Raw genomic sequence first — 14,027 nt, 5'->3', positions numbered from 1 at the left:
CACAAGCGGCAAGCCACATGTTATTTGGTCCCAATGTTGTATTTGACCATTTTAATTTATTATTTCACAAAAGTAGGCTAAATGTAGGCTAAATATAACTGATGCTTAAAATGCTGATAAGAAAATGAGAACAATGAACTGAATTTAAATGAATAATTTGTTATGTAGAAATGTTATATAGCCTAATAAATATAAATCTATACCATAAAAAAATGATTTTTATATCCTAATCTTTCTTCTTTTGCTTTCTTATTTGAAGTTCATCTGTCTTCATTCAGTTCATCTGTCCAGCAGAGGTCAGACTTTGCATACTAATATGCTATCATGGAATTGCCCTTGGATTGGAATCTTTTTTTTTTTTTGGCATGCACCAAAGCATTCTTTAAAGTACATTGGAGTCCCATGCAAATACCGTGGTATATGAATATGGCAATACCATACACTGATGAGAGAGAGAGACATCCAATGACACATATTGTGGTCATAAAGTGAGAGAAGATTATTAGTTTATGAGAAACAGACTGTTAACAAGATTCACATATAAAAAAACTTTTTTTTTTCCCTAAACAAACTTAACCATGTGACATTTTAAACAATACAGAAATGCCCTAAAGTGTTTCCCAACTGCGTTTCTCCAGCACAACACCAGGTGTTGCTGTACAGCTGGTGTGCAGCCAGAGTTTAGCCACAATTTCGGCTAAAGACTCACATAGTTTCTGTCTCCCTATGGACATTATTTTATGGTTTGGTAAACCTGACAGGGAATGTGGACTTGACCAAAATATCAAATGTCAAGGCTAAGCCTAAAGACCCTAAATATGCGCCGTTAAAGCAGACTCCCATGGGAGAAGTGTCCTCTTACATTTATGCTAATTCAAACCATGTCCAACGCATATGATCTTTTGTTTTCTAGTTGAAAAGCACAACGTTAACACTTGTGTTCAAATTCCTACAGGAACACCAGCAGGAATATTTCATCATAAAGAAGGGGGCAGTATATCAAACAGACGACCCTTTCTCTGAACTCAACCAATTACTCAGTTTATTATAGTTTGATCAGGCACTCAGCGGCATCAGCGGCATCAGCGTGTCGAATAGAGAATCTATTGTGCAGATGATTAGATCCTTCCCTAGCCAGTGTTAAAACTCAGGTCGGGTCCGATTGCGATCTAAAACCTAAATCCCTGCTAGGAATCCACACACGGAGGCCGGTGGGATCAAGCTACGCTCGCGGTGCGCTCTTTCCCTAAGTGGATCAGTCCATTAAGAAAAAAGAAAAGAAAACATTGTTGTTTACATCCTCCGTATGACCTCATTTGACCTCTCTGCTCCAGCATTCCTGCCATAGTTTTGACATTTAAGCGCAAGTACACGAGGCGGACAGGGAAAACAAGGCTTAATCACACCCAAAGGGCGAGCGGGAGATAACAAAACAACTTCTTAACCTGAGAGTTCAGAGGGGTGATGGATGCCACTCCATCTGCACATCAGCCTTTTAATTTTCTCTTCTCGCCTTTAAAGACGCTCTTCCTGCGAACCCAGCAGATGATTCTTTGAAAATGTTATTTTAATAATTACGAACGCCAGGAGGGCCTCTCTGCGAGGTCATTCCATATGAACTTGAGTTTTGATGCCCAAGTAAGTTTCCACAGCAGGATGAAGCATGAGCACAGGGGTTAGAACTTTTTAACTTCATGTTCCTTTAATTCGAAGAACTTTTGCCTAAAAACAAAGAAATTAACTTTCGGTTACACTTTATTTTACATTGTACTTACTCAAATAAGTACTGAATATTAATACATATTTATAGGGTTTGGTTTAGGGCTAGGTATTTGTAATTATGCATAATTTACAGTTATTACTATAATAAGTACATGTAGTACTAGTAACACGTCACCTTAAATAAAGTATTACCCATCTTTCATTTCAATATCTTTTTAAAAAAGGTAACCCTGAAATCAAAAAATTGTTTTTGGCATTTGGAACTTTCTATTTATTATGCATATAAGTTTTTTAAGTCAGTTTAATGTAATTTAAGTTGAAATGACTTGAACATTCAAGTTGATTGTACTTAAAAATTTAAGGCAGCAACCTTTTTTTTCCAGTGTTGGTATTTCCACTATTCGCTCCATTCTTCCTTTGATTTCTGAATCCAAGAAACTGGTAGCGTCCAATAATTTGCATTTGGAGTGGCATTCTGCACTTTTCTTCAAGATTCTTCTAAAGGCTCACTTCCTCTTCTTATGTGATTGCTTAAAGCTCCGATTATTGGATCAGATAGACTTGTTCTTCTTGTATCACTTATCTTATGTGACATTATTGCAACTGAAACAAATATTAAAAAGTATCAAGTTGAGTTGTTTGCTCATAAAGCTCCATCTCTGCCCCTCTCTCCTATATATATATATATATATATATATATATATATATAGTGCTACCTACTTATATAAGCAGTAACATTTGTTATACGGTTGTTCCAATTTTTTATCTGGAGTGACATTTTAGGGACTGGAGTGAGGAATTAGGGACTTTTTCATAGTTTTTAAGCTAAAGTTCATCGATTTATGATGCAGGAAATCTTTTATTTGAAAAATAGTCAAAACGTTATAACGCTCGTGAGCACAGAGTCACAGGAGACAGAGAGAGTAAATAGACAAGCCAAAAAGTGCACTGAATCCTTTGATTTCCGGATTCTCATTTAGTGCTGTATGGCAACCAGTTTAAATGAGTCTAATTAATTACTTTAAGCTAAAACACATTTACTGTGTAAAGAAGGCATTGTGCAAATGTAGTGCACAGAGGGCTGATGTTGAGAATTACGGGTTACATACTCTAAGCAGTGCAGTCCTTAGTTAAAACTGATTTATGCCATCCCGACATTCCCACACTCATTATTTGTGTCTCACTTGAGTTTTACAATGTGCCTCTGCTCTCGATTAGCGATGAACCCCTCTAGATTTCTTATTTACAGCCACAGATTTAATTCAAGTCAAACATGTCAACATGGCTTAGGAAACAGTTGAGATCACTTGTGTGCACGAATCTGGCTTGGCTAAGTAAATATTACTGGCCTGTAGTGAAAATAAAGCCCGGCTCAGGTTACGATAGAATTAAGCGAGCAAATGTTTGCTGTAGTGACGTTGGCATGTGCGCACACCGTACAATTATTCCACAGACCTCACCGAGTGAGCTAACTGTCTCTATCTCGCACACACAGGCACAAATTACATAGTACAACCACGCTTATGATGATACATGCTCGGTCACTAGACTGAATTTCAGCTAGATGAGTTTAATATTTAGATTACAAAACCCATGAAGCAATCGTTCAACGCAAAAGGAAAACTTTCTTTCATCTGTGGAATATAACAGAGATATTTTGCAGCTGTTCTTTTTTATATCACAAAAGCGAATGGGGATTCAGGCTGCAAGCTCCCCAAAAATAGGGGTGGGGGTGTGGGGCACCATAAAAGCAGTCAATGCCAATATATTTCAATACATTCTGTCTAGAATATAAGATTGGGGTTGGTAAAGAATTCTCTTTTGCTCACCAAGGCCGCATTCATTTGATCAAAAATGCCGTAATATTATGAAATATTATTTTTATTTTTAATATATTTTAAAATTCAATTTAATCCTGTGATCAAAGCTGAATTTTCAGCATTATTACTCCAGTCTTCAGTGTCACATGATCCTTCAGAAATCATTCTAATATGATGATTTGCTGCTCAAGAAACATTTATTATTATCAATGTTGAAATTAATGTGGAAAATTATACATTTTTTGCACGTTTTTTTTTTATAAATAGAAAATCATAAATACAGTGTTTATTTGAAACAAAAATCTTTTGTAACATTATAAATGTCTTTGCTGACACTTTTGTTCGATTTAAAGGGATAGTTCACTTTGAAATTAATTTTTGGTATGTTTTAGCTTACCTCAAGGGCATCCAAGATGTAGGTGTCTTTGTTTCCGCAGTAGTTTCAATTTTGATATTTTTAGGTCAAACCGTTCTTGTCTGTCAGTCATATAATGCAGGTCTATGGGGTCCACCTCAAAGTGCCGGAAAGTGCCGGAAGTGATCTCTCGCGCGTGTACGTCACTCATTGTTTACACAGAACAGAGATTGTAGGTAAGACAGCTAATTAAAATGGTACTAATTTGCGCTTATCCGGAATGTTTAAACCGTCGTAAAAAAAAAAAAAAAATTGTATCAGTGACGTACACGCGCGAGAGATCACTTCCGGCACTTTCCGGCACTTTGAGGTGGACCCCATAGACCTGCATTATATGACTGACAGACAAGAACGGTTTGACCTAAAAATATCAAAATTGAAACTACTGCGGAAACAAAGACACCAACATCTTTGATGCCCTTGAGGTAAGCTAAAACATACCAAAAATTAATTTCAAAGTGAACTATCCCTTTAATGCATCCTTGCATGCTGAGTAAAATTCTTTATCAATATAAATAAAATTCTTTATCATTTTCTTTAAAATAATATTACTGAGCCCAAAATTTTGAATGGTAGTAGGCTACTATATATACACAACTTATTATTCACTAATAAACCTTTCCCTTCACTGCAGCTTGTTTCATCAATGACGAAAAGTTATTGTCAATGGCGGGAAAAAGTTAAAGCCTCAAGACAATCTCTTATGCCGAGTTCACACTGCACGATTCTCAAAGTAGTCGGGTCACTGTTCTTTTCACACTGCATGACTATCTGGGGTAACATTCAGTTGCTGGTGTGTTCACACTGCACGACGGATCAGCGATAGGGGGTTTCACACTGCATGACTTTACAAAAGAAAGAATCGCCGACGACTTCTGTCTGGTGGTCCGCAAACTACGTTCACAACCAAACACACGCGAGAAGTGATATAATAAGGAAATAACGCAAGACCGGAGTTCTCGCGCGAGACTGAAATTGTTATTAAAAATGATAGCCTCATTAGGCCTGCAAGAAAATTGCGATCCAAATTGTCTGTGCGCTGATTTGCAGGGAAAAGGAGAAAAATAAACAGTTTGCAGGAGGAAATGGTTCGGAAGACGAGGGGAGCAAGGACTGTGTGTTCTGGAAAGAGAGTTGGAGGTAAATAAATAATTTTTCAATGTGCTGCTGTTCCGGCGGGTCAAGCAAATGTTTGTGCTTCGTTTCTGTTTGATGTAATTGTAAATATATCTATTAAAATACTGATATTCTGGTCTATAACTCCTCCCCGAACTCCCGCTGCCATGTAGCCTATCTTGCTTTCTCTCATTGGCTTTAGGTCATCGCAGATGTAGTTTTCAGTCAGAACACTTACCTATGCTTTCTTTCAAAAATGAATCATTTCGTTAAATGAAATTGTCAACACCACATCTGCAAGAGAAAAAACAATTAAATGACATATTATTGCAATATGGCTTCATATGCGAAACAAAGTCACATAAGAACTTTTACCCCCGGTTTCACAGACAAGGCTTAAGTCTAGTCCCAGACTAAAATGCATGTTTAAGCTGTTTTGACCGAAAGCAACTTGCACTGATATATCTTAAAATTTGTAAGTGCCATTGTTTTGTCTTAAGATGCACATCAGTCATGTTTTTTCTAAGGCACGTTTGTAAAAGCTACTTAAATGTCTTAATTGAACTAAGGACTAATCCTGGCTTAATCTAAGCCCTGTCTGTGAAACCGGGCCATAAGTGCACAACTTTCTACACACATTCTAATTGTGGTTAAAAGTTTTAGTTACTAATGCTTTTTTAAACATTCCTACCAACTAAAAGTTTGGCAGACACAACTGTGATAACATACAAAAAAAACCCCAGGAACTTTTCTCTCCATATCTGCATGCTAGTCTCTAAATACTTAATGCAATGAAAGCCTGTACATGTGACAGTCTAATTTAGGAAATGGTCTATACCCACGCTGGATCCAGTGCTATACGGGGCTAAAACATTCAATAGTAAAACAATTCTTCACTGCCTCTCTGCAGACCTCTGCCATGTTTCTGAAACCTTACGAAATGAAAGCCAACAGGGGGTAGTGTGCAATCATTCTCCTTCATCTGGCCTGTCCACTTAAATTAGCCGGGCCTTGCATCCAACGGCATCTGTTTCCAATATGGTGCAAGGACGGAAGGGTGGGTGCTTGGCTTTGCAGCGGAAAATACAGCCTACTGTACTTTTAAATAGCCCACGGGAGAAGCGGGACGGATGTGGTCCGTATATCGCCTTATCCCCAGATTCCTTGTTGCTGGACTGCCACTTCTTCGGCTTTGAAAGATGTCAAATGTGCAATTAGGAAGGAATTCGTGTAATGCCGTCAGTGCACGTGAGCGCAGCTCTGGTGGCACATGTTTCCCATATTCCATGTTGCACTGCATGTCGGATAGAAACATGCTTTGCTTTAAACGCTTGCAAATAATACCACTTCCATTGATTTAAAAGTGCTGCTGCTTCCCCATAATTAAAACCGTCAGTAAAGTGGCTTTTTTCTTTCGCCAATTGCGTGTTTTACACCAAACTCTTGGTGCAGCAGTGAAACTGTGTTGAAAAAAAAAGACCAGACTAGTGGTGTTATCTTGACATGGCTACAGTTGTGAACGAACAAAGCCTTTATATAGCAGTCACACATCACTTCACGGCTATACGCGAACATAAATATCCCTGTTTTTACACATGTGCACATTCTTACGGTGCTAAATCATAAATCCAGAGCCTTTTTAACTTGTTCCTAAAGTGAGGAAAGGCAGTGAAGACAGTACATACTTCTGGATTGCTTAGCCCAGCAGGTTCGAACCCTCATCCAGTGATGCTCAGACATTTCCTGTCCCAGAGCAGTCTGGCTCAAACCGCAGCTTTAGCAGAGCTCTGTGGTGACTGCAGCAAACGTTTCAGACTTTATACGGAGACAAAACGTACAAGAGCCACTTGCAAAGATTATATCTGGGCACAAACTTGTGTGATACAAAAAGATGAAGGTTTAGTTTTATTTAAAGAGAATTCTGTCATCTACTCACCCTCATGTTGTTCCGAACCTGTATGATGTTAGTCTGTGGAACACAAAAGAAGATCTTTTGAAGAATGTTCATGCAATTACAAAACTGTCCCAATGAATGAGGACTAAAGTTTAAGGACTTTCCATTCCACTTGCACACAAGTATTCCTGAAGCTCAAATAGTAGAGCATGGAGATAGCAATGCCAAGGGCATTGGTTTTGATTTGCAAGGAATACATGAACTAATAAAATGTATTCTTTCAATGCTTTGGATAAAAACATCTGCCTACATGTAAATTTGGCAAATATTCTTAAGTAATATGGAAGAGGAACAGACTGAATTTGACAATCTTTCCCTCCAGTGGTTTGTTAACTTGCGAATGGATCAATAAATCAGTGAACTGAACTGGAGAACCAGATTAATTTGTGAATGAATAATTCAATCATCAACTGATTCACTGAAGATCTGATTCAAAAATTGGATTTGTAAATTAAAACTCAAAGTCATATAAACTACTTTCAGGATAATGTTATGGGGGTTTTGTATTCGTTTAGAAGTTTGCAAACTAATTTCATAGAAAAAAAGCAAACAGTACATTCCACGGAAGAAAGAAGGGATTTGGAACGAAAAACCAACAAACAAACAAACAAACCAAAAATGACATAATGCTAATTTTGCGGTTAACTACTCATTGTGACAGTAAATAAGCCAACAGGTTTGTTTAAACACCATGACAAATGAGTTAATGTTCAGATGGTTTGAAATTGTTTGTTGTAGTTCGCATATATCTCAGCAGCAAGTAAACAAAAGATCGTTGTGAAAAATTATTTGTTATTGTACACGTCTCAAGAGACACCACGCACACAGTGGCACATTGAGTCGCAATCTTAGACACAGGGTTGAAACGGCAAGGCGAGGTGTTGTGTGAAACCATCTGGAAAAGATCTGGCATTTTTCAAAATCCATTTGTGTTTATCCAGAGTCAAAGACACACAGAAGCGAGGCGGCCATACAGTTTCCAATGTTGAATGAATGAATTCCATTTTTCTATTCACACTCAGGAAGGAGATGCACTGCAAAATCTGATAAGGCTGATGACAAATCAGAAGAATTGCTGACAAGCTCCTGACATTTTTTGGCATGGCTTTCCAGAGCCCTCCATGCATGCTGAAATATAGATCACTTTGGAGGGCTCCTCTCAGCACAGAGATAGATCCTCAAGAAATGTGGTAAATAGTTTTTTTTTTTTTTTGGTAGAATATCCTGTAGGGCTGCAACATCAACTGTTTAAAAAAACTGGTAACACTTTACAATAAGGTTTCATTTATTAACATTAGTTAATGAACTTTGAACTAACATGAACATTTTATTAACTAACATTATCAAAGCTTAATAAATGCTGTAAAAACAATATTAACATTTTTGTCTGATTAATTAAAAAAAATTATTTGCAGAATAGCTATTAGATGCCCCCTTAATATCCTGCTCCAAATGATTTTTTGTTCACATTGCTTAGTAGTTAAATTTGGTAACACTTTATTTTGATGGTCCACTTTAGACATTCTACTAACTATAAAATACTCTCCTTAGACTATTAGTAGACTGTCTGCTTAATATCTGCTATCACTTTATTGTGATGCTCCCCAAAAGACATTCTACTGAGTATAAGTAACTTTGCAACTACATGTTAACTTATTCTACTAACCCCAACCCTAACCTTAAGGCCCGTTCACACCAAGAACGATAACTATAAAGATAACAATATTAGCGTTCACACCAGTGGATGATATTGTGTTCTTGTCGCCGCTTTAAATGCTCGATATCGTTTCTCTGTGCCATTATCGTTATAGCTGTGGCGAGAACTCTGTTATTCATTAATATTGAATAATATATCTTTATCATTATCTTTATAGTTAACATCCTTGGTGTAAACGGGCCTTAACAGTCTACTACAGTCGACTTGTAGTTGACATGTAGTTGCAAAGTTACTTATAGTTAGTAGAATATCTAAAGTGGACCATCGAAATAAAGTGTAACTTTAGAAAAAAGAAAATTGTATTGCTTTTCCTTTAACATGCAAAACCTGCAGTCACTTGCTTGCCTTGGCAAATGCCACTAATTGCGTTTTATTTGGAGGTATATATTTCATTTGGGAAGCTGAATAGCTTGCTGTTAATTTGTTCTTGATGCTAGAGTTTTGACATTTAGAAAACAACAGTAAACTGTTTAAGTTAGATGCAATGCTTGAGGCAAGAAGTGACAGGAAACAAGATTTATGGATTGCAATTCACGTAAATTTGTTTCCGAGCTAGGAATAAAAGTAAATATTTGAATGTTTCGCACACTTTATCGAGTGTCAGTTGAATGTCCGCCATGCCCGTGTAAGTTTAGACGTTTCTAGTGCTTTTGGAGTTAGTTCCTTCCTGTTCCTAGCCATGGTTACAGCCTACTAATCCACAGACATTTGTTAAATTTGAGAGTTTTGAACTGCAGGTTGCGGAGGGCAGATTTCTCACACATGGAGAAGGAATTCAGACCATTGAAAGATCCACGTCCCACACTGTTTTCTGATTAAATACTCTGATATATATATTCAAGTGTTCTCCACATGCTTCAGGCCGCCCTATAGCAAGACTCCCCACATTTTTCGGTTGGATGGCATGCCGAACTCATCTGCGGTCATCTTCAAAAGAGCTGAACGCCTCCGGCAACACCTCCTTTGTGTTTACGCGCTGCCTGAAACATGTTAAAAGGTTTCATATTCTCATTAAAGGCAAGCATCGTTAACATAAGCTGTTTGTTAAATATTCACTCCACCTTATATTTGGCAGTCAAAGGTCAAGAGGATCCATCAGCAACAACATGAGGATTATCCCGTTGACATTCCAATTTCGGAGTCTTTTCTCTCTGACTCATGGGAGAAAGGTCCTGCTCTGTGCTGGCAAGCCAGGCATCAAGGAGCAATTACTGTCGCATTAGGGATCATCATGACATGCTGCTCAAATACACAGAGAAGCTACTGTTTTCATCTGTTCCTTGAATGCACGTCCATCAGGTAGACACATTTGGCCTGCCTAAAGCCCGCCTGGAGAACTTTGAAGTACGCTCGCGAAGAACAAAACTCACAGGTGTCCTCTAGTTGAACCTATCACAAACGATTTAGCACCTCTTGGCGCATTTTCACTTTGTTATTCACGTACCCTTCTACTGTCCTTTTAAGAAGAAATATGGTTACGGTATATTCTGTTGATGTGATGTTATCTTTGGCAGGCGGAGAGGAAATGATAGCTGAAATATTCGCTACAAAGCATTTTCTAATTATTACTTCTCAATTACGTTCGAATGCAGTTTGTCAGAAACGTTTACAGACACTTGCAGTTACTGCCACTGGAATCGCAAATGTTAGTCATGCAAGATTTATCAGCTTTTCACTTCAAATATGTTGAAATAATCACTACAAATCATTTAATAATGATTTCTTATTAATAATTATGATATATATTTATTATATATTTATTATAATCTGTTTGTCCAAATTTTTGGGATGAACATTTACACTGCAAAATTGAAACTGTAAGAAATTTGTGGCCTATGCAAACGAAATTTCGTTCTGTATACACTTGTTGTATTCTGAATGACAATAAAGTCTGTCAAAGTCAAAGTCAAAGTACTCTGAATTATTATGTTGCATTTTGGAGTTGCAGATTTTTTTAAATTAGGAATTTATCAGCTTTTTCATTCAAATATATGTTGAATTACTGCAAATTGCTAACAATTGTTTCTCAATAACCCTAAGTTATGGCTTTCACACATGCATTTCGTCAGAAACCTATGTAAAAGCTGCACTTACTGCAAATGAAATATAAAAACGTGCATAATAATATAATAATATAATCATTACCTTTTTATTTTAAATATATTTAAAGTAAAACAATTTGCTTATGGTTGCTTCTCAGTTATGGTGACTTGCTGTGTTGCATCATGGTCTTCGTCATTACCATTTTGTACACGTTAGGATTTCCTGACAGTTGAAATACAAAGACAAAACATAAGAATGTTATGAGATCATCAGGTTTTTACTTGAAATATTCACTACAAATCATTTGGTAATTATTTCTTCTCAATTGCACTGAATTATCACATCGCATTTGAGTAGCATGAAGTTTGCAGATATTTGAGGTTTCCGCAACTTGAAGTGCAGAAACTAGGAATTAATAGCTTTTTCATTAAAATATATGTTGAAATTCTTATTGAAAAGCATCTCAATAATCCTAAATTCTGGCATTGATTATGACAAAGTACATTAGCTTTATACTTCAAATTTGGACATTTGCTAATGATTGCTTCTCAATTATGGTGTTGATTATCTCATCATAGTTTTTGTCAGAAATGTTTGTAGATGTTTATAGGTCCTGACAGTGAACATTAGGAATAAAAATAAATTGTCAGGTTTTTACTTGAAATTAGCACAACATTATGAACTTTGTCAGAAACATTTGTAGACAATCTCAGTAACAGCCACAGGAATATAATAATTCTAATATAATTATTTGCTTTTTATTTGAAATGTGTGGAAATATTCACTACAAAGCATTGCATTGACCTGAAATATCACGTCACTTAATGGAGGTCATCAGAAACGCCTGCAGACACATGCAGTTCCCGCCAGTGGAATTGCAAAAAAAAACTTAGACAACAATGGACTTATCAGCTTTTCCTTTTTTCTTCAAGTGAAAGAGCATCGGAATTCTTGACATTCCTGTCAGAGCCGGCTCTGGTAATGGATCTCAAGATGGCAGGCCTGTATTGTAGCAGCTCATCTGAGATGTTCTGGGATCGCTCTCGGCTTACAGGAACCTCCCTGAAAATGGCCTCAGGTGCAGGGATTACCGCTCTTCTGTGTTCTGAACAAAACCCAGGCTGAGTTTCCCCTCTCAGTCCAAATCCCACAATGGGAGTTTACATCATAACCACAAGAAAGAAATGATGTCTCACCAAACAAAGCGTGTTTATCTGACCCTGGACCTTGCGGGATCGCGCATAAAGTGACTTCTTAGACTTTTATTAGTTGTGGATGCAACAAGAGAGGATCGAGCGATTAGATGATCATCCTCGGGGTATAAGGAGTCAGATGCGTTTTGTGTTCAGCCATTTTTTGTTGCATTAAATGAAGGTTTGCAACCAAATGAAGAAAGCAAAATGAATGGCAAACCTTTTCACAGCATATTAATGTTTAAAAGTTAAAGTTAACAATTAAACACATCGATCCAAAATTTCACAGATGCTTTTTTCTTCTGCCACATTCAGCCTGGATGGGTAATGTTACACAGGAACCGGAACCTGGTGAAATATTTGCGTAATGGCACTGGAATGGGCTTTTAACCTATACAGCGCTCACCGTTTAGTCAGTGGTCAGTGATTTTACCACAGCAGGGCTTGAAACCATTTCCGCAAACACATGGCATCAAGGCTGTCTATGGTAACAATTAAGCCTTTAAAGATGCCTGGACACCCTGAAAAGACAAATTAAAGCCCATCCTTCCTATACACCAACCAGCCCACAATGTCTGGAGCTGGCGACCCCATCCCAGAGCTTTCATCCCGATCGCTCATCTAGCAGAAATTGATTAAAGGCCCTCTAGATTACTTCCTTTTCACAAAGCTATTATTTTCCAATAACAGGAGTCCAGATTGAAGACTGTTTAACCGTTGTGTCCCTCCGCTCATTCTTATTTGTGTTTTTGTTAGAGGTAAATGAAGCGGCCTCGCTGTTTTTCTCGCTCGTCATCAGGCCCTAATACCGGAGCTGCTCGGGTAACATTAGACGCTTAAACGTCTCTGAGCACCAGACCTGTCACGGCTCTGAGTGAAACCAGTCACCCTCCAGACCTCGGCACAAAGGGCCCGGGTCACAAAAGGTTCTCTGAGAGAGTCTACTGTTGTATTTAAATGCTTTTGAAGTCACAAACAACTGAGTTCATCTGGATAATAGTGGTCCCTCATGACTTTGACCTCTCGGGGATGAGATTCCCCCATGACTGTAAGGCTCCTTTTCTTCCTACCGCTCCACTCATCACCTAAGAGTCATGCTATCCCTTCCGGGGGTCATCGGAAGGGTTAGTGGGGTTAAAGGATCAATGCAATTTCTGCTGCCTTTAACAATGGAAGCAGACTTGCCGTTCGGGGATTAAAAATGTGGAAGTGAAACAGACTAACTGGACTATTAGCACTAGATTAGTCCGGCAACAAAGGGAAAAGTTGGCCACGTAAGAAAGGAAATAAAGAGGATTACGATGGTGAAGCAACATCTCAAAACACACAGGAATATGTCATGATTTCCCGCCATGATTTGTTTCAAACGTGTATGACTTTTTTCTTCTGTAGAATACGAAAGATCAGTTTTTGAAGGATATCCTTGTCTCTTTTTTCAATACATTAGAAGTGAATGAGGACCAGCGTGCCAAAATGATGGAAAAAATGCACCATAAAAGTGGTCATTGTGACTTTTGTGCTATATTCATACGATAGTAATCTATTTCAAAATCTATTTCAATTTTGAAGTACTTTTGGCATGATTGTTTACATGCAGTTTTGCCATAGCATCAATGCACTTAAAACAAAAAGGAAAAAATAACAACAAAATGATCTTAAAGTCCAAAATGTAGTCACTGGATTGTGACTCAATTGAGTCAGTGAGGTGGAGAATCAAATCCGATTCATTAATAAATCATTCTTTTGACTCAGATCTTCTCAATGAATCATTCACAAAAAAGCACAAATTAGACTGATTCAGTTCTCAAGTTCAACTCACTGATTTAATCTGTTCACAGTGATTAATGACCCAATGGAGGACAAGATTGTGAGTGAGTAATGATTCAATTTTGATCTGTTCGTCACACAAAGGCATTATATGGCTGCAGGAGACTTGGAATACAGTGCACACGTCACTTATATATTACTTTTACAATTCTTCTATGGTGCTTTTGGATTGTTGAATTTCAAATACTCCAGTTCCCATTCACTAGTTGCATGGAAAAGT

Source organism: Rhinichthys klamathensis, unplaced genomic scaffold (assembly GCF_029890125.1).
Source record: "Rhinichthys klamathensis goyatoka isolate OS25496 unplaced genomic scaffold, OSU_Roscu_1.1 h1tg000281l_1, whole genome shotgun sequence".
Lineage (NCBI taxonomy): Eukaryota > Metazoa > Chordata > Actinopteri > Cypriniformes > Leuciscidae > Rhinichthys > Rhinichthys klamathensis.
The sequence above is the reverse complement of the archived record's forward strand: the minus strand, read 5'-3'. Positions refer to the sequence as shown.